This window comes from Chelonia mydas, chromosome 1 (genome assembly GCF_015237465.2).
Source record: "Chelonia mydas isolate rCheMyd1 chromosome 1, rCheMyd1.pri.v2, whole genome shotgun sequence".
In the NCBI taxonomy this organism is placed as follows: domain Eukaryota; kingdom Metazoa; phylum Chordata; order Testudines; family Cheloniidae; genus Chelonia; species Chelonia mydas.
In genome coordinates, this window is record NC_057849.1 from 198,178,254 (window position 1) to 198,200,100 (window position 21,847).

General features: G+C 43.4%; 1 protein-coding gene and 1 long non-coding RNA gene across 10 annotated transcripts in view; one reads left to right on the plus strand and one right to left on the minus strand.

Annotated features, from left to right (window-relative positions):
* Positions 1–21,847, minus strand: part of LOC102937877 (limbic system associated membrane protein) — a 1,332,442-nt gene that overhangs the window by 180,527 nt on the left and 1,130,068 nt on the right. The gene's annotated exons all lie outside the window — the stretch shown is intronic.
* On the plus strand, positions 3,326–15,761 carry LOC122464172. Its single transcript, XR_006288098.1, has 2 exons — positions 3,326–3,378; positions 15,672–15,761. It is a non-coding gene; the product is annotated as an uncharacterized LOC122464172 (long non-coding RNA).

Consider the following 21,847-nt stretch of genomic DNA (forward strand, 5'->3'; position numbering starts at 1 on the left):
ATGTGGCTTAGTTTCACATGTTCAGAATCCAAAGCTGTCTAGTGCTAAAAGCTATTGGGTGCTAGTGGACAGGCTGATATTACACAAATAGAAGTTGGAAGCTTTTAATTTTGTGGGTGTCAAGCCAGCATGTTAAAATTACCAAAGGTGTCACCACCAGCCACGGCTTCCTTTGTAACATTCTCTCTTGGCACTCATCACTTCTTCGTTCACACCTTTTTAGGACAGTCTTAAAATGAGATGTTTTGACCTTATTTTTTTTACATGCCGGTTGTGTTGTGTTTCTTCAGTCACAGGGGTGCTGGAAGTAGGGATGCTAAGAAAACAGCTTAGCCCCAAGGACCTTGGGAGACTAAGCCTCCCTTCACAAGCCATCAAACAGTGATTCTCACACATACAGTATGTCAGGGCCATCAAGGAACGGGCACAAAAATGAATTACATTTGGGTAACTTGGAAGCTACTAATGCTGTCACGGCCACCAGACTGTGGGGCACCCCTGGCAGAGGGTGTGCTATTTCTAGACTCAGCTTTTTGGGGAGCCTTAGGGAAAGAGGAGGGGCTTCTTTCATAGCCATCTTTCAGAAAGTCCCTCGTGGGGTGACAGAGACTGCTCACAGACTCTTTCTAGCTCAGGGGGATTGCACTGCCAGGTTCCCAGACTCAGCCTCTGTGGGCTTCCAAGAGGAGGCAATTGCAGCAATTAGACTAACAGAGAGATGGAGGTGGTCATGGCTATGGGGCAAGTCTCCTTTTCCAGTAATGGCAGGGGAGGATTCCTGCATTCCTTTCAGGATGATTAGCTTTGCACCCAGTGCAGTGGTGATGAGCAAGCAGAATATCACATAAGGCAAAAGGGGTCACCATAAAGTTCTGTATTGTACATTGAAACACTGTTTTATACCTAAAACTATAACACATGCCAGCAACAGATTCTGGATGTTTTTAAATAAACAACTCAGAAGAAAGAGTATGCGAGTTCACAGCCTTTTCTCTCTGGTTCACACTCTATGGGGTTCTTGTGATACCAGGTCAACATCTCAGCTTGGCACCAGTGGAGAAACACACCACATACAATTAGGCATGTGTGGAAGTCTGCTCAGAAGAATCCCAGGACTGGAATAGCAGGAAGTGCTGCAGGTCAGGAATGTGGGGTACTGGCAGAGCTGTGTGGGGCCCAGAACCGGAATAGTGGAGAGGTGGGAGCTGCAGGTGAGGAGCAGAGGCAGAGCTGTGTAGGAGATGCTTGCACAGAACCTGCTTGCACTGCACCAGCTCTAGTTAATTGCTGTCAATCCCTCACTTTCATGACAACTACAACTCACTGAAATTTAAATAACAAAAAAAAGAAAAAACAGACTGAACTCCCCCAGTGCAATCACTGTTACACTCAGGATAAAAGCAAGTAATTTGTTTCCACACAAAATATTACTGGGTCTCCCAAGCACCAGCTACAGTTACTTGTAACAAAAGGGATGGGGGGCAGCAAGGAAACCACAAATACTCAGAACATCTATTGCTGAAATGTGTGTCCTTTACAACCAAAGCCCTCCAGAGCTCTGCAGCCCTCCTTGATACATCCTGGGAAATGTGTGGGAGGGGGCAACCTGTTATTCCAGGCAAAACAGCTACATCAGCCAGCGATGGTGCTAGACCCCTAGATGCCCTAAGGAGGAAACTGGCCCAGTGCTGGGCTAAGGCTCAAGGGACCACATTCTGTGCATCTTTTAACAGGTGTAACGGATTACATAACATGCCACAAAATGGAGAATCAGGCCCCAGAAAGTGTCAGGGGTGTCACTGCCCAGCAATAGAATTTAACTCAGGCGACATCTATATGGGCTTAATCCTAGAATACAATGAGTTAAGGTCGCCATTCTCCTGATTGGGAGCATCCTCTAGAGGGAGCAGGCCAGATTAATCTTTTGTGGTTGCTGGCGCCCAGACTGTGGCCCAAGCCTCTGCTCCACCTGCACTCTGCCCTGAGGCCCTGCCCACCACTCACACAGAGGGAGTGGGCAGAGAGGCCTCAGGGGAGGAGGTGAAGAGGCCAAGCGGTGCTGGAGTCCCTTCTGCATGTGGGCCCAGCACCACTAGTGCAATTGTAAACCCGCCACTGGGAAGGAGGAGGCATTTCATACATTTTAACATATGCACATTGTCTTCACACCTTTAGTTGATTTGCCTTAACTTTCCTAAGTGTTCCTATCCAGAGAAGCCCTCAGAGAGTTTGTTCTAATAGATTACAGTGACTCTTCCCTGTGAGTCAGCCATCTCCAAGATACCTCCTTCTTTGGCTGGTTAAGCACAACCTAGTCCATATGATTACCCACTCCTCAAAACTAGCAGCCCAAGGAGACTTGTTCGCCTTACTTTCCACTGCTTATGTCCCTACAACCTGAGTGGACTGTTCCCAGCTCTATGAAATAATGATAATACGTAGCACTCATTGTTCATCCACAAGTCTCAGAACTCTTTGAAAAGAGTATCATTATTCCCACTCTACTGATGGGGAAGCTGAGGTACAAGAAGGAGAAGTAACTTGCCCAATGCAAAAAGGGAGTTGGTGACAGAAATGGGAAGAGAAGCCAACAGTCCATAAGCCAAGCTTTATGCTCTATTCACTGGCCTCAAGAAGAGCTTTTAAAACAGTCCAGGTGGGTACCTTGGGCAAGGTTTAGAGGGAGAAAAGAAAGATAAGAACTCATCACCTTTATCCTACCCCACACATGTATTCTTCCTTATTTACCTTCTTCTTCCTGATTACCTGCCTCTTCTTCATTGCCTGGGGATAGGGAAAATGAGAACTCCCACCCACTACTCCACAGGAGCAAACAGAAAAACATTAAAGCCCTTCTCCAAAATCCAAGGAGTTTACAGCCCCAGGTGCTTCCCGATTAGACCTTGAGAGTTCTAATTTCTTCCTCCCTGGCTCCTAATTAATAGCATTTTACAACAAATACAAAGAAAGTAATCAGCCCTGAGGCAGGGGGGACGCTGGTCACTACACGCACCTTTGAGATTTTGGAGCTGCCACCTTGCCAGCCACAATTTGGAGTCCTTTCCTGGGGCAATGAATTGGCTTCATTAGCCATTGTAAAGTTAAAGCCTGTTTGAGGAGAGAGGGCTTGAAGAGGCTGGGCATGCTAGTAAATTCAGCCCAACAGCTAATTTCCCTAGCCTGCATGCAGCAGGCTAATCACAGCTTTTTACACTGGTAACAAGAAACAGCTTGACAGGTTTCAGAGTAAGCAGCTGTGTTAGTCTGTATCCACAAAAAGAAAAGGAGTACTTGTGGCCCCTTAGAGACTAACAAATAAAGATGCCACAAGTACTCCTTTTCTTTTTGAAGAACCAGCTTGATGCTGCTCAGGTCCAGGTGGGTAACAAGCTAAGGGTTACAAGCAAAATCCAGCCCTTGGGGGTGATGCATGCTAATATTTCTGATGCACTTTGAAGATGCAAAATGCAGAACAAATGATATTGTTCTGCATAGGCTACTTCATGCAACAGCTTCTGACTTAAGAGACCCACAGACAGAGGCCGCATCAGGGCGAGAGAGCAGAACAGTGCAGTTACTTCACCTGGGTTTTGTTAAACTAAGTAGACTAAAAAATGGTCCCCAACCTCTCAATCACTGTCTGTTCTTTCATGTGTTGGTTTTGTTTCACTAACACCTCTGTTTGCTTCACCAAACTATTCCAAGCAAACTGAAGCTTTTTCACCCTGCTAGAAACCAAAGACTTTTCAAAATGTATTGCAGTGTGATTTAAATAGCATGACAATTAGCTCCATTTTGTCATCTAGACCAATACTGTGCCAGCTTCGGCCCCCTGTATCCAAGTAAAAGTCTCTGCAGAAGCATCTGCAAGCTGCCAGAGCAAAAGTTATCATTGTGAACGTTCAATAGATGGTTTAAGGGGGATTTGTGATTGTCCTACAGTTGATAACGCTATAGTGACTAACAGGATGTGGGGACTTAAGCATATGTATAAGTAAGCTGTTTTGCTGAATGGTATGGAGTTTCAAAGAACCAACAGATTTAAAAGAACAAATTGCTGACAAGCCACACTCCCTTGTCCAAAGTGAGGCTCCATCTCATGGGCTATAGATAGGTGACTGGCCTATTTGTCTGCATGAGGATGTTTGGCCAAATCCTCTTACTAACAGAGAGAGGCCCGAACAATCCCCCTTCAATATTAACACCCTCAAGCCACTGAAAAGTTAGGATCCAGATCTGGAACTCTGCAGTTCATCTCTATGTAATTCATTTATGTCCACATCCATAGAACAATCAACTAGACATTTCTTCAGAGAATCCCTTTGAAGTGAAATTATTTTGTTTCCTGATTGGGAGGGAGACTCAAAAGAAGAAAAAGTCAAAATCTCAAACCAACCTGAAAACTTCTGTGGGGTGGGGAAGCGAGAGGGTCTCTATTTTCACCTCCTAGCCCAACCCCTCACTCAGCCTTCAACACAAACCCAACCCCAACCCCAACCCTCCTTTTTAACTGAGTCCAGTTCCAGGACTGAACCCAGCCTTCTGGGCCCATCTGTTGATGATGTTCGTCCACCCACACCCAACTCTGAAGAGTTTGGTCTGGCTAAACACCCACACGTTCAGGATGGGGATGTGCTGAATCCACCATTGTGACTTTTGATAGCGCACAAAACCTAGATTCTTGGCCACATACTGAATATGGATACGTCAAATCATGGAACGAAAATGTAATAGGCTAAGTGTATCCCTGCTGCAACTCCCCTGAGGGACTTGGACCACTGCGTACAAAATATTGCATCTTTGCTGTGAAACTGATTTTTGACTAAAATACCAAATTCACAGCATGGCAACAGTGATGTCTTTATTCATAGCACATCTCTCTAAGAGGAGGTTCTCGCTGTTCACAATCCAAACTGCTCTGGTGCTTTCAGCCTGTAATATTGACCCCAACTGCTCTTTGACTAAAGTACACAGGCAGACTGCCTGTGAATAAACAGCATTGTTGACATGTCACATGTAAACAAGAAGTTACAGAAGTGTTTGCTATGCTAATTCTGAGGGATTAACCCTGGGGACGCTGCCTAATCCCCAAATCCTAAATACTTTGAGGACTAGGGATGTACATGGGGTTTAGCATTTGTGATTTAAGTATTTTTATGTATTTTCCATGGACTACATTTAGTGACAGAGGAAGTTATTTGTGGGATTGAAATAATGCAAGATCTGGTCTTCTCATGGTTTTATTAACCATCTACAAAAAAGATGTGGTGAGAATAGCAGCTCCCTTCATATTTCAGTCCCAAAGGTGGATCTTAGAAAACACCCTGCAAATACAAGTACTAAGAAAGTCAGGTTTACCTGAGTCATAGTTGAACCAAAATGTACAGCCCTGTTAGGGCTTGATCCAAAGCCCGCTGAAGTCAGTGGGATTCTTTCCACTGATGTTAATGGCCTCTGGATCAGATTGTTAAAGGGCAAGGATAGAAGGTGGCCTTCAGGAATTGCTAGACCTAGGAGAGGAAGGTTTTTGGACAGTGCAGGAAGAGCCAAATCAAAACTCTTGTTTTAAGTGAGTCCTGGCTGGACCTGGCTGCTGGTTCCTAGCCCTCTCTTTGGTACAATGGTGTAAATGGGGAGAGCAGGCTGGGCATGGAGTGGAGCTGAGACAGAGCCCAAAGCGGTTCCAAGGTAGGAGGTGCAAGGTGAAAGAGGTTTTCTACCCGATGGGAGGAAGGTTGGAGCTTCCTAATAATTAAAGAAGGAGTAGCGATGAAGAAGCGTGAGAGGCCTTGAATTGAAGCTGGAAGTGGGGATGGAGGAGTGAGATGGGAAGGGAATTTCCTCCACTTACACCCCTATGAATGAGTATAATACACTCAGTTGTATTCTTGTGTATGGTACTACAGGTACAATTTTGCTAAATCTCTCAGCGGCTGCAGCCTGAATGCTCCTCATTCAGCCCTCACATTACTGACATTACCACCTGGCTACGGGTAAATAGGTATTTCCAAAAGAGCAGCCTATCTGCAGCACCTGGTGGAAATCTGCACCCTAGTTTAAAAAAAAAAAAAAAGGAAGTTTCTCATTAAATGCCTCTCCACTGGCTCATCTGATTGGCAATGTGATAGTTTTCATACTGATAAACAAGCCATGAGGCAGTGAGTTCTGATGCTGCAGTGTGCAGTAGTGACTTGCAATATGGCACAGAACCAAGGATATGGCTCAATGTCGACACATTCCAATAGCTTTGAAAGGACAAGTCTCACGTATAAATCGAATGCATGTGGCAGATTTAACAATTCCTCTGTTTAGAGGCTTCACTTCAAACTGGGTTGGAGATCTTGTGATAACCATCTTTTGCGCAAGATGTCTGGTACTTCAGGATTCTGGTGGAAACAATGGTATTGTGTGGTATGTTGGTGTGATCCATTCGGATCCCACGCCAGATTAGGAAGTAAAGAGGTGCCAGGACTGGAAATAGAATGTAAAAACTGTACTCAGACATTTCTGAACCTCAGAAAAAATAATTCTTGGTTTGAGTTCAGGCAAAGCTTTTGAGAGAGGTATGGGTGTGTATCCGATTCAGTTATTAAATAACTCTCTAGATCTTTCTAAGCCCTGGTATAGAATAACAGCAGGATAAAAAGTTACCGTTGACTCCCCAGAAAAAGGACTCGTTGTCCTATTTAGTGAATGATGGACAATACAGAAGGCAAGTTACTATGGCTGCTTCATCAAATAGCTAGTTCAGCAATCAGAAGACTAATAGACAATTCTTCTTCTGATGTAAGAGCTCAGTCGAGGCTAGCTGGTAGCTGCTGTTAAGTAGAGAGGTGCTGAACCATATCCCTGAATCCAAGGAAGTTCAGAAATGCCAGCTGTAAACTGTAAACCTTCAGACGTTACCTACTATCTAGTTTGGTGACATCTGGAAGCAGCTCATGTTCTAAGGACTGTGAAGTTATGACCAGCCACTTGCTGAGGAAGGAGCAGGGAGTTCAAGACAAGGAAGTCCTTTCATCATAAATGTTATCCTGCACAAGTATGATCCAGTGTGAAGAACCTTAGCCTTGCGCTAATCAAGCAGCTGTGTGGGGAGTGCTATGACTCCCATGGTCACATCCTACAGGCTAATATGGAATCATACTTGTGTGTGTAGAGTTTCTACCCATCTGGTTCCTCTGCCAAAAGGGAAATTCTGTTTTGGCTCAACCATGTGCTGAGACAACTTGAGGTCTTTAGAAGTGCCCTAGTAGCTCTTCTGAACCCTCAACGCATGATGAAGACTTGCTCCATACATATGGACATCACAATGGACATTTGGGGATGGAATCCAGGACTTCTGGCTTCATAAACACATGTCTATGCCTCTTGGGTTACAGGAGAATTTCCCTGATTTTTCAGTAGCAGGGTTTATTCTTTTGGGGCTGCCGCAAGTGGGATTCAATTCTGTTCCCACTGAAGTCAATAGGAATTTTGCCACTGAACTCAACATGAGCAAGATTGGCCAGATAGCCAGTAAGTTATATATTAGAACTGCAGTTAGGGACCTAGGCCTCAATTACATGTCCTCAAAAACGTATGGGTAGCTTCAATTGACTTGTATATGTCTGAAGGGACATCAGGGTCTCAGGATTTTGTAAGAAGTTCAAGAGCAGAAAGCACTGAATACAAATGATTGGGAAGAAACTGACAGAGCCTCCTTTTTGGAGAAGGAAATTACACGGATTGGGGACAGTGTGGGCTGCTAAGCTGATTGGGACAAAACCTCTGCAGAAACTCTCCAGCTGAAGTCCTGCAAACAACTACTCGCTGTGCAGAGGGAATCTAGCAACACTGGCCTCAGAGCAGCAATGATGTGGCATCTTCCCCTGCTAATCAATATACAGAAATGAACACTAATCAAAGCAGTGTACACTTCTGTCACAGCAGGAGATCAAAAGCTAAATCCAAATGAAAACATCTACTGTGCCATCAATTTCTGGTCTCAACATCTCTCATCTACTGACTAGTGGAGCAAACAACCACAGCCAAAAAGGAAGGAGGCATGGTCTTATATTAAAGGCAGTGGAACTGGCACTCTGGCAATCAGGGATCAGTTTCTGGGTCTGCCACAGACTTCTTGTGAGATCTTGGGCAAGTTACTTCACCTTTCTATGATTAACTTCCCCATCTTCAAAATGAGGTAATAATACTTCCTTACCACATACATTATGAGAACAAGGTTTGTGAGCCGCTTAGGTACTTTGATAATGGATAACTTACAAGGATCTAGATAGAAATGATGCTCATCACCTACAACACTAATATGTCATTTCCTGAGAACAAATAAAAACTAGCAAGATTTGAGAGTTTTAATGATCTCTGCATGGAACTAGCAAACTAGCTCACCACAGTGAGATATGCAAAGCTAAGGGAGACTCTTACCAAATACAGAATCAATGGGCCTGATTTTCCACTGGCTGCATAAAGTGGGGGTGAAACAAATTATAATGGTAGTATTTTACATTCACTGTCATGCCATAGGATTGGGTGGGTTGGTGGAAGGAGGAGAGCACTCACTGCTCTATTTAACAGAGATTTCTACACAGTGGAGTGCTTTTTCTGGAACCTGGACCTCTCCATGGTCAGTGGGTGACTCCACCAGTTCTACTGGCCTTGCCATGCTGTGAAACCCCTTGACTCCTTGAGGGGGTGCCAAGGGTTTACTGCTTTGTTTGGTACTGCTGAAAAAACCTCTGGTCCTTCTGAAGTCATTAGCCAACCTTCAAGCAAACACAACTTCTTTAAGAGAGTTTAAAGACTGATGCTTGCATGCCCTGTAAAGGAAAGAAAATATCAGACACGCTATAGAGACCAATTGCTCTTCCCCCTTGGTGAGTGACAGCTCTGTTTGTCAAGAGAGACAGCTTGTCTTGATTTTGAGATAGCTAACTATCACCTGGGGAGACTATTAGAGCGAGAAGCTGGGGAGGAGAAAGGAGGAGACAGAAGAGTGTAGGGGAGAGAAAGACATATAACAGTTGATTTATTAACTTGTTAACTATGGCAACACTTTGTGTGCCTTGTGATGCCAATACATTCATTGAAATTGAAGCTGAATTGAAAGTCAAACACAAGGGAGTGTGGGTGGATAGAAGGAATCACAGCCCACTGAAAGACAAAGAACAATATATTAGTTACCTTAGAAAAACATGGGGCACAATGACACTGGGGACCAACCAGCTTCCCTGCTTCTCTAAGTGGGGAATTGGGGTTCATATTCAAACTGGACACTGTTGACCAAGCCCTCCCACAGAGTATGAGACCACCAGGGAGACCCACCTGGAGAAGGTAGGGAGACTTACAAGAGCCAAAGTGGTAGCAGTATCCTCTCGGTACTTCTTTGTGAACCATATAATAAATTAACATGTAATTGCTAGATGCAAAATCCTGAACCTTAGTGGTCATAACAAGTAGCTAAAACACATCCTGCGGCCAGCGGGTTAAAGGGAGAAAGAGGACTGAGAGTATGCACAGTGTGAGATCAAGGGAAAGGAAGGGCAAGCAGAGAGAAGGGGAGAGAAGCACGGTCTGAGCATGGGCCAGGAAGCTCTGAGTTCTGAACCCAGCTCCGACAATGACTCTCTGTGGTCTTGGGTGTATGTTGTTATTAGAAGCTGTAGGATGCGGTATAAACCTTTTCTTAGATCAAAGTTTGTTCCCCTGAAGTGATTCGCTTAATCATGGGAATACAGTACTGAGATCCCAGCTTGTGAGTGTATGTTACCTGGCACGATTACAGAGGTCATCAATAGCCTAGCAAAGGGTCCTGGCAGTTCTTACAGTAAGGAGGCAAAACCCCACCTCTGTTCCTCAGAACTCCACTCATGACTGAAGAAATGAAAATTAACCATGATGCTCTCATTAACCCCCCAGCTTGCAGAATATAGAGCCTGTGGCAGGTGAAGCAAGGGACATGTAAGAACTTCCTCTCTCCTGCTTCTGGACCCTGTTGTGCTATCCTATTTACACCTACACCTCTGAAGGAAATGAATAGTGCCTGTGAATGCTGTCTGAGAAATCCATACCCTTCACTTTTCTCCCCCCTGGCTCACCATTTCACGCACACACACCACCTGTGTTCAGGGAAGACAATCAATTCCTGCAAAGAGCACTCTCTCTCTAGCAAGCTACAGAGCCTGAGAGCATCAGAGGACAATTTCCAAAGCAGCCCAAGACCCCCCGCAACCTCATTTGTAGCCATCCAAAGATGCTTGCCTTTATGTGATGAGACATGTCTGCTGAGTCTTGTTTGTGATCGGGGCCAATGTCAACCAACTGCCAGACTTCACAGCAAGGGAGAGAAAGATGGTGCATGCTCTGGGGCCCCTTCCTCCCATGCCCTATCCTGCTGCTGGTTCTGCTGAAGGTCAAGACTCTCAGGTAAAAATGGCCCCCTCATGAGGCAGAACCACTAAACGTGCTTCCTTCACACAGGGAGCTGCTACTAAAAGCTGCTTTTTAGTTCAGGTTAAAAACGTGGAGCCTTCTACCTATCTGCTGCATTGTGAGAGTATGTGTAGGGGTGTGTGCTTGTTTGAGGGTGACCCATCTTCACCTATCATCAATCTTTCATTCTGTTCATCTTAAATAGCCCCCATGGCTAGAGTATCTGAGGCTTACTAGCTTCTCTGAAGCTTTCATTGGCTGGCTGGTTGCAAAGGATAGAGTTGTCCTAGGTGCAATCCCCTGAATTATACAATGAGGCCCAGTAGGCTGCCTTCATGTTTATATAAAGTAAGGCCAGGAGTTTCTGGCATGTAATGCTCTATTTTGAGCTAAGTGGTCTCCAAATGAGATAAACTGTAGTGTCCTTGGAATGCAATATCTTATTAAAGTTGAGGGCAGCTTCAATCTGCTTCATTGTTTGCACAGCAGAAGCAGTGCCTCCCTCAGTTGGATGAACTGGATGTTTCTCTTCTACAAGTTACGCTATGAACTTCAGATTCACAAGGCCTTTAGTTTAAATGACCAGCACAGAGTGGAGAAATTAAGAGCCAAAAGGAGAAGTGTGTATAAACCACTGTTCTTGAGAGTCTGCAGAAAGCATGAAACGATGGCTCTGAAAGGTGTGAAATGCCCTGTCATCGCACTCAGGGCCCCAGCTGTAGAATGTGGAAATTTTACAAGATACCAGGCGCCAAGATGTCTCCTTGCCAGTGTCTCCTTGCCCTGCCTGCAGCTGCCTCTTGCTGTTAATTTTCCCCACAATGGGGAGTTAATCAGATTACTGTGGACTGCCCAGAATTATCAGCATTGCCAAAGTTCAGAGAGCCGGTTTGTCTGGAGAATACATCCATCATCAAACATCATGATGGCTGTAAATAACCATTGAAGAAATTGACATCAATGCGTATTTTCAACTACGGGTCATAGCTGAGTGTGTGGGTTTGAATGCTGGAGGGACCGGAATGAAGGGCATTTAATTGAGATACGATAAATTAACATTGCCTCAATACAAGGGACTGGACTAGTATGACCTACTGAGGTCCCTTCCAGTCATACATTTCTATGATTCTCACCATAGAACTGTCCATGCACACAACATACAGAATATTCTTCTATTTTACACCATTATTTAGCTACCGATGGTATTATAATTAATTGCTGCCTTTTTCCTTTAAGGTTCTTACTCTCTCTGGAAAAAGTAGTCTTGCAGTTTCTCATTCTGTTGTCATGGGGGTGTTGAGTTTATCCCAGGCCTTTTAAGAACAGGAGCAGAACTAGGAGGCTCCAGGTATGCAGTTTCTTTGTCTTGTTCTCTCGCAGTTGGCTTAGATCAGCTCTGTCAGACAGAAAGGTCAGTGGACACGTCTCGTCACATAATCACAAGCCTCTTCCAATGGCACGCTTATCATGCTGCGTTTCATTGCTCACAAAGGACACCAGGCATCTTCTGTAGTGCCCAGTGCTTGGGGATGGGGAGGGGGTGTTGGTGGAACAGGAAAGAAGCATGTTTGGAGGGACACTTCATCCTCTGAATGCCAGGATGCCACAGTGGGAAACGAGTTCACCCATGCCTTGAATATCAATAGACTAGCAGGATATATGGCAGCTGTCTGCTAGCTATGCTGAAAGTACTTCTTATGCCTATAAAGAGATCACATCACTGTTAGTTAAAACAGGGCTTTGGGTAGTGTCAGATGGAGAAGCAGTGATTCTCAGCAAGGAGGGAAAATTCACTTGACTTATATCAGGTGCTTCCTTGTGGGGTGCGGGGGGTAGGTGGCGTTGGCATCTGTGAGATAGATATTGGGTGTAACATCTTGGGCTTATGGGAAAACTCATTACAAAACTTAAGTTCACCACAGCAGGCTGAGGAAGGTTTAGTGTAGTGGAAGGGTCCACACAAAATGTCTCATTAGAACTGGGTGGCATAATATCTTCTATGGAAAGATCTCAAAGCTTTTTACAAACTCTAACTAATTCTACTAACTCACTTGTGAAGTGGGTCAGTATTACGATACCCATCTCATATACTGGGAAACGGAGGTGTGTGACTTGCTCAAAGTAAGTGTCAGTAGCTGAGCAGAGAGGCAGCATGATCCAATAGCTAAGGCACTCGACTGAAATTCAGGAGAGTCTACTCCTGGCTGTGCTAGTGAGCTGCTTTGTGACCATGCACAAATCATTTCACCTCTCACTGTCTCTGTTTCTCCAGACTGCAAACTCTTCATGGCAGGATCTGTTTCTTACTAGGCATATGTACAGCATTCAACACACTGGTGGCCCAATCTCAGCTGGGTCTTCTAGGCATTACCTTAGTATAAATAACAACCCAAGACTCCTGGCTCCCAGTTCTGCACATAGATCCTGGTTTTTCTTTTTCTTCTGCAAAGATAGGTTCTATGGCCTAGGCTAGGGGTTCTCAAACGGGGGGTTGGGACCCCTCAGGGGGTCGCGAGGTTATTACACGGGGGGTCACGAGCCATCAGCCTCCACCCCAAACCCCCCTTTGCCTCCAGCATTTATAATTGTGTTAAATATATAAAAAAGTGTTTTTAATTTATAAGAGGGGTCGCACTCAGAGGCTTGCTATGTGAAAGGGGTCACCAGTACAAAAGTTTGAGAACCACTGGCCTAGACCCACTTTAGTAAGAGCTAGATGGCTTGGTTTTAAAATGCCTGGGGACAGTCTATACTGGCAAGAGCAAGGGTGGAAAATTTTTGGTAAAAACGTCTGTTATAAACACAGCCATGATGGCACTGCTCAAGGAGCTTATGTGAAAAATAAACCCTGTATTGGAAATGGAGAAGGGATCAAAGAAGGTACAGAGTCAAAGCGGCTAACAAAGACCAGATAGGGCATCACAAAGTGAGAATGGGTTAGTGCTGCCAAAGGGCTATGGAGAAGAAGACGGCCTATTATCTTGGGAATAAAGAGTGGGAGATGGTAAGTGTGCCCACTAATAAATAAAGGAAAAGAGGTGACATTCATGATGATGTTTAAATGACTGAGGTGCCAAGCAGCTTGTTAAAATATCTCATGGTCTTGAGCAAGGAAAACAAAGAACAGTGTTTTGGACAATCAGGAAGCAACAGCAACCTAATAAATGGAACTATTGATAAAATGCAAGCGAGGAAATGTTAGGGGGAAATAAATATCTACAAATAATCAGCTAATGGATTAAATGCATCTGAGGGTGAGAAGGAAATTAGTTGATCAATTCACTCAGCAACTGCTAATTATATTTGACAAGTCATGGAGTACGGGAAGGTATCTGAAAACTGGAGAAAAGCAGTTGTGGTACCAATGTTTAAGGCTGCCTTGTGACTGTGTAAGGGATGGGCCCAGTAAAAGGCAAGGTGGCTGACTCAAAGATCCTTTGAAAGGTGCAACCTGCATTCCTCTGTGCCACCCAGTTTCATTGGCCAGTGCAGCGGCTCATAGTCCCGTGATGATAGCTCCAGCACTGTCAACTCTGAAGAACTCCAGCGGCAACGTTAATCTCAGTCGAGTTTGAACGCAGGAGAGCACAACCACCACATTGTTCCTAGGTCTTAGGCTCCTTTCACCCTCTTCTCTTCACTGTGTGCACCCATCTTTGCCCTTAAAATATGGAGGGGCGGGAATCTAACATTCCTGGAAATTAATGTCTATTCAATCTAACTGCTGAACAAGGGATTACTTCCTCCTCCCCTGGCACAGGTGCCCTAGGGCAAGGCTATGCTAATGACAGGATCGGAAGAAGAGGAAGATGATGAGTTTGACAAGGCTGGATACCACATCCTGGTACGTAGGAAGAGCTGAACCCTGAAAGGGAGTGGGTGATTTTTTTTTTTCTTGCCTTTCCTACTTATGCTCATTTATTCTTCTCTTTTGCTATAAAGCATAACCCCTTGAGGAGAAGACCTTGTATTTGTTTATGCTCATTCTTCCAGCTTGCAAACCAGTATTAATGACCAGACTTCCAGGAATGAATACAATGGATCATTGCTTGAGGGGGAGGTTTTCAAAGACACAAATGGGAGCTTGACACCCTACTCCCTTTGATTTCAAAGGACGTGCAGTGGGAGACGTGCACCTGCCTCCCATTTGTGCCTTTAAAAATCTTGCCCTTAATAACAATGAGCTCATTACTGTGGTCCTCACACAAGCAAAAGCCTCATTAACTTTGGTTGGACAAACTTTCTTGAATAAGTTCTGCAGGACTGAACCTTTTCTTAGTTCACTGTAACCCATTTATATCCACATACAGAAGGTACCATCCCTTGTTCCACAAAATATTGTCAGACATTTACTTAAAAACAATAGAATGGAAAAGTCTGGGCTTCGTCCCCAACCTGTCACAAAGTAGAGTCAGTCAGAAACCAGAATACCCATCCCAAGGGAATTGCCCACATCTCATTTTCTCCCCCTATGAATTGAAACAAAAAGTTAAAATTTCAAGTTTTTTTCATGGAACAGAAATGACTGATAATTTCAATCTGGAAACATTCTGTTTTGATTCAAAAATGTCAAATTGTTTCATTTTGATAATGCCAGCACATTATAATATAAAATAGTAAATATAATGTAATATTAATCTTAATACAACAGTCTAAATGAAATTAAACAAAACTAAATGACACAGTTAAAACAACAGTTTTACCTTGTCAAAATAGGAAAGTCAGAATGGTTTGTTTCAAAACATTCCAGTTGAAAATTTCATTGAAATGGGGACACACACTGAAAATGTTTAGATTTCCACGAACCTGAATTTTCTGACAGAAAATGATTCTGTCTAAAATGGTTTGACCAGCTCTATCAAAAGGCTACTCTGAATATATCTGAAGATGTATTTCCCACAGCATGATTCTGACCAAGAACCTCCTAATGCCAAATTGGTAAGGGGGTGCACAGAGTTGCAGGAATTTCCTGATTCTGGGATGTACATTCTGGCTCCCCACAGAATGTCATTTGAGGCCTCAAATGAAAGTCGGTGACACACTGGTCATCAATACAATTGTAAAATGTACGTATAGATACTATGTAAAGAGATATGTATAAATACTGAAAACATATTCTTAAAGTCTGTGTCCTAGTATTAGTCACCAGCAACAGTGACAAACAAGTTTTCTGTCAGACGAGAGATGTCTCTCCATTTATCTATTTACATGTAAATTGAATATTGTCTCATTCACTACAGGTCCCCTATCTCTAGTCTGAACCAAATGAAAATGAATGATTGCAAGAAAGAACTTCATAAGTGAACTAACAGGAAAAGAAACATGGCAGGGGAAGAAAACCTTATCTGGAGGTGTATATCAAAGGTTTGCTTGAGTGTATTTTGGGGGACAAAGGGGATGCCCAGGAACCATTCACTGGGGGAGTAAAAGGACAGTGCTCTTGCTTCATGAAAATGGGATCTCAGCCAGGCTGGGTTGGAAACACTGGAGAACTTTAGGTGAGATCAGCTTCTTTAGACAAAAGAGAAACATATTTGTTAAGCTTAGTCTCATGAAAATGTGTTATGATTTTGTTTTACATGTAACCATTTGTTTCCAATATTCTTACTCATTAGCACTTGAATCTCTGTTCTTTAATATTAAACTTATTCTTGTTTCACTATAAATATATCTAAGTGCCTGTGTTTAACAGAGCTGTGTTCTAATGTATAATTAATAAACTGATGTGTACTGTTCTAGAATTACCAGGCCTGCTGTTCACAAAGGGAATGGATAAGGGGCTGGGCACTTCAGGGAATGCACTGAATATTTGGGGATTGGTGTGTCTGTTGCTACCTGTACAGGGAGAGTGAGGCCTGTGAAGGCCTGGAAGGTAGAGTTCATGCTGTCTGGGGCTGCTGGATTCAGGGAGCAGACCCACAGCAGGCACAAACAAGACTGCTTCATGCTAAGGACAGGTGGTGGTTAGGTGCCTTGCAACCCTGGGTACCCTAGGGAGTGTCACCATTATATTTAGATTTGGACCATTTTGTAAATGGTCAAGTATGTATCTATTTTGTTGTTCCCCTTCCCTAGTCTCACTCTCCTCTGTCCTGAGACCATGAGCTCCTCACAGCAGCAATTATCCCTACTTAAAGATCTGGAAAAAGCTGAACACATTGTGGGACCTACTGTAGACAATAAATGATTGTTAATTCATTATTATTGATGAGATTAATATTAGTACCTTTGACATGATGTGAGAAATTTCCGTGGAACTCTGGTACGTCATTTTGCATTAGATAAGTGCATCCTTCATAGGAAGCAATTTGCATTGCGTTGGCGCAATTCTCACCTTCAGCTGTAACAATGAATTTGGTGCACAGCTGGTGCAATGATAATTCTTATGAACATGCAAAAGCTATTTTAAGACAGTTATTAAATTATTAATTCTGGAAAATTAATGTGTGACTTATGAGCTAAATCAAAAGTCAAAATCAGATTGATCACATCTGATGTTATGACACAAAAATGGTGAATTTTTTGAGCATGACCATAATGCATGAGTCAAGTTGCCTCCAGGTTGATCATTCTTCCAACACTTATCTGCTCTCCATTCTTATCGCTGTAACTTGTGCAAGTCCAGTATGCTCCATGAAATATCTTATGATGGTATTTTTAGACTGTTTTACAAAATTCATGGTTGAAGGGAATTTGGATCACACAATGTTTGATACAGAGCTTCATGAACTCCTACTTGCAAATTTAATTCAATCTGTCTTGGATGAGGAGCACTGTCATAGATTGAAAATTGCCTGATGAACCATAAGCAAAGGATAACAATCAGAGGGATGCATGTGCAAATTTGCAGGGAGGTGTTTTGTGAAGTTCTTAGGGAATCAGGATGAGGTCTGGTTTGATTTAACATCTTCATTAATAAACTGGAAGAAGCAGTACACAGCTCACAAATGAAAGTTGTGGATAATGCTATATTGGGAGGAGTTGCAAGCACCCATGAAGACAGAGAAATAACATAAAGGGGTCTGCAGAGGTTAGGAATATCATGGACAGAAAAGTACAGAATCAGAAATAGACAGCCAGTTTGAAGAGAGAGGATGGATCAGTGGTTAGGGGGCTAGCCTGAGAAGACCTGAGTTTCTTGCTCTTCCAGTCTTCCTGTGCAGTTTTGGGTACATCCCTTAGGGCAAGATTTTGAAAGGTATTTAGGTGCCTAAAGATGCAGATAGACACCTAGTACCAAGTATTTCAAAAGTACCAAGATGCCTAACTCCCATCCTTAGGCACTCTTGAAAAACCTAGGTGCCTTCCTGCTCCTTTAGGTGCCTAAATGCCTTTAAAAATCTAAACTTTAGTCTCTCCGTGCCTCATTGGGATGCTGGAAGGATAAATACATTTAAAAGATTGAGAGGTGCTCAAATACTACAGTAATGCAAGCCATATAAACACCACAGATCAACTGTGAACCTCTTGTCCTCATTTGGTTAGTAGTTACTCACACAAGTAGTCCCATAGAAGTCAATGGAACTACTTGTGTGAGTAACTACTCACTGCTATGACTAAGGGAATCACAATCTGCCCTGGTATTTGCAAGGGGAAAATGCAAGGTAGGGCCCAACTCAGAAAGCATCCCTATTCAGGACAGCATGGTTAGCACATGCTCCACTTTACACATGGGTTTAAGTACTGATGTCAAAAGGATTTAAGCATATGCTTAAAGCTATGCATGTGATTAAATGCCTTTCTGAATCAGGGCCTAACAGAGTACACCTGGGGAGAATAACCCAAGACACTGGTAGTCAATGGGAGGGGAAAAACTGAAACAGCCATAATGCTGAATGAGATCTACACGTGACGGGAAAGGGCTAATTCTGTATAAAGTAGACACGTTATATACTGGAAGAAATCAGTTTCAGCTGCAGCTACAGAGGCATCATGTCACAGAGCAGGGCTGTATCAGTCATCCTCTACACGGCTCTGGTAAGAATACACACTAGAACACCACCGTCAAGTCTGACCTCCGCTTTACCAAAAAGATGAAGACAAACTGAAGGAAATTCAAAGAAGAGAAAGACTCTTTAGTCTGTAAAACGTAACTGTGAATAAGGACAGCACAAATTCTATGCAGCATGTTTCACTAAGGCCTTGTGTACACAGATCAGCAATTTGCTCTACAGCGGTGTGATTCCTTGAAGCACACTAACATGTTGTGCATTAATTGGCCCATGTGGACCCTGCTGGTGTGCTTCAGCATAGTGCTGTTTGAAACAGTACAACATTACAGTGCACTAAGGAACCTTTAATGCACACCAGCCAGGTGTACACAAATAAATTAATGCAAACACATCAGTGCACTTTAGAAATCACTCCCCCTCCTGTGTAGAGTGCATTACCCCACTGTATAGACAACCCGTTAGAGAATCCCAACCTAGAGGATCAGATTGCACCAAGGCTCATTCCACAGAACAAGACCTGTCCAACATCATACTAGATGAATCGGTGATAAGCTGGTACAAGGACTCCAGATTTACCACAGACTAATGGCCAGATTTTCAAAAGAGCTCAGCATCCAACAAAGTGAGCTCCTTTGAAAATCTGCCCAGTTAATTTAGAGCCTGAATGGGTCCTGTACACTTTCGAAAATGTGGCCCTAAAATGTACAATCTTCTTCCAGTTGTAAATGTAAAACATGATATGACCTTGTATGGAAAGAGTTAACTACTTCGTGGTTATTAATCCTTCCTTTGCAATGCTTAAATAATTTGCATACCCTTCACAAGATCATAAATTGTAATGACTACTAATCAGCAGTGACAACTATGTTTACCTGTGTTTGTTTTTTTCTCTGAAGTATTTTACTTGTTTTGCAAGGGGAAAAATAATAAAAAGATTATACACAAGAAAGAAAGAAATCAGGAATGTTTGGAAAAAGTGAATCTATTTAGTCTACCTACCTACCTACCTATCCAGGTTCTCATATTAGCAGCTATCATAATAGTATCTGACAGCCTTCATAGCTTCAGAAAGCTTATTTTAGCTAGTTCACACTATACTAAGCTAGTATACTGTATGCTACCAAGTATTTGAAGAGAGTATGCACTGAGAAGTGAGAGGGTTGGAATTGCTGAGGATGGCATAAGGAGGAGAAAAGCAATGAGAATGAGTGGTTGGGGAATATTTCCTAATGGAGAGTCTAATGAGACTGTGGAATAGTCTCCTAAGGGAATTAGTGGGAGCCCCATCAGCTGGGGTAGCTGCTGGGCAAGGCACTGGAAAGAATATTGTACCTTAATTCTATACTGGCAGAGTGTCTCCGGGAAAGAGAAGATGGGCAAGATGATCTAACAGAAAGCCAGTTTGTTCTACTGTTTACAATCTGGCTCTGCCACTTACTTGCTGTTACTGTGCCTCAGTTTCCCCAGTTGTTGAAATGGGGATAATGACACTTTCTTTCTCCCACATGTTGACTGTCTTGTCTATTTAAATTGTTGGCTCTTCATGGCAGGGACTGACTTTTAATGTTTGTCTATACAATGCCTTGCACAATGGGACACTGATTTTGTGGCCTTTAGGAGCTACTGTAATGCTAATCATAATAAACAAGGTAACCACATCCCTCAGTGAGCACAGTGCATGTACCACCTCAGAAGTTAAAAGAGCCTACTTTTAAGTTATCCAAGAGCTAAAATAGGCATCTAAACTATCATTTAACTCAAGAAAAGTGCATTCTAATTCCACATTCTGGGGGGCCAAACAAATTAAATATATTGTTTCTGGTCTGATACACATCATGAGACCACAGCTCCAAATACAATTTTCCTCACATAATTACAAGCACAATGTTAAAAATAACATTCTGTGAGACAGATCGGCATTATCCCTAATTTAAAAGTGGAGAAACTGAGGCACAGAGCGGCAAAGTGACTTGCTGAAGACTATAAAGGAGCAAGGGTTTGAGTGAGGAGGTTCCATACTTCTAGGCCTGTGTTTAGACCACAAAGGCTTGGAGCAAAAACACCCTCTGAACCTTAACCACAGTGTTAGCGTGATGCTATAAAACACACACATTGGATCACATTACACACTCAGAGCCCAATTTTCCACTTTGGTTCCTCACCTGAATGCCCAAATACCTATTTTAGGTGCCTACGTGCCTGGCACAGCACCCATCTGCAGGATTTGGATATGTGGCTCTGAAAATGGAGCTTCCCACGTTGTGGAGCTGAGAGATTTCCAGGTGGATTTATAGCAGACTAGTTGCTGCTCTCTCTGTTAGCCTCACTAATGTAAAGGAGTCCCATGGTGTCACCTCTTACTTCAGGAGCTTGTGGAGGTGGTTGAGCTGACACACTTGACAAAAGGAGGTGTGAGTCCACAGTCAGCTAAGCATGGGAAATAAAAATAGCAACAGCAAATTGGCCACAGTGGGAATGGCAAGTGCATTTGTTCACCTGAAGGCAAGTTGGCAATTAGGCTTTCAGTGGCCAGTCTGTCTTTCAACGCCTTCCTTTCCCCACTCAACAGAGACCAATGCCTCACCCTCATAGACACAGTGCGCTCAAGGCAACCCATACCCTTTGCCTGGCTCTGAGAAATGTTCCGGACCTTTCCTTCTCCAGCTCAGATTCTTTTCAGTGTTGGAAAAACAGATGACGCCTGACTTCTTGTGAATGCTGAATCTTATGGCACTGGATAACAAAATGAGGGCGGTGGGGGAGGAGTGGGGAAGTGTGTGTGTTGCTTTATGGTTTTGTTCCACTTGGCTGAGCGCAGACTGAATGCAGAGGCTTTCATCTCAGGGAACCACATCATCTCAGGGAATGTTTTTACTTTTCTACAGACAGGGAGCAGAGCCTTTGGAGATCTCTCCCTACAGAAAGGAACCTGCCACTGATGTCACATTTGCCTCAGAGGCACATCAAATTGATGGCACTCGGCTTGAAGAGTGTGGGGGACACAATGTCACTTACTACAACTCGTGGGAGCGTTGATACCACTCCTGCACGAGGAGTTCAGGTGTCCAGCTATCTGAACTCAGGACCCTTCAATCCACAGGCCTGTCCTGGGAACAAGGGTGGCTTCTTTTTAAAAGCTCTGCTTCTTAGAAAGTGCCAGAGCAGCAACAGTAGAAGTAGCAAGCTCTATAGGAGCTTTACGCGACACATTTTGCTTCCAAGCTATCCCAGTACGTCTACTGATTTTAACGGAGTTACTCCAGATTTACACCAGTATAACAGAGATCCATCAGCAATACAGTTACTCAAGAGACCCCAGACTGTGGAGACTGAATGGTGACACACTTTAGTCTTATAAACAAAGGTAAATCAGAAATAAAAGAAATGGAACACACCTGTACAAAATATCATCTGTCTAGTCCTGTATCTCTGAGATTATGCACAGAATAAACATAGGATGTTTC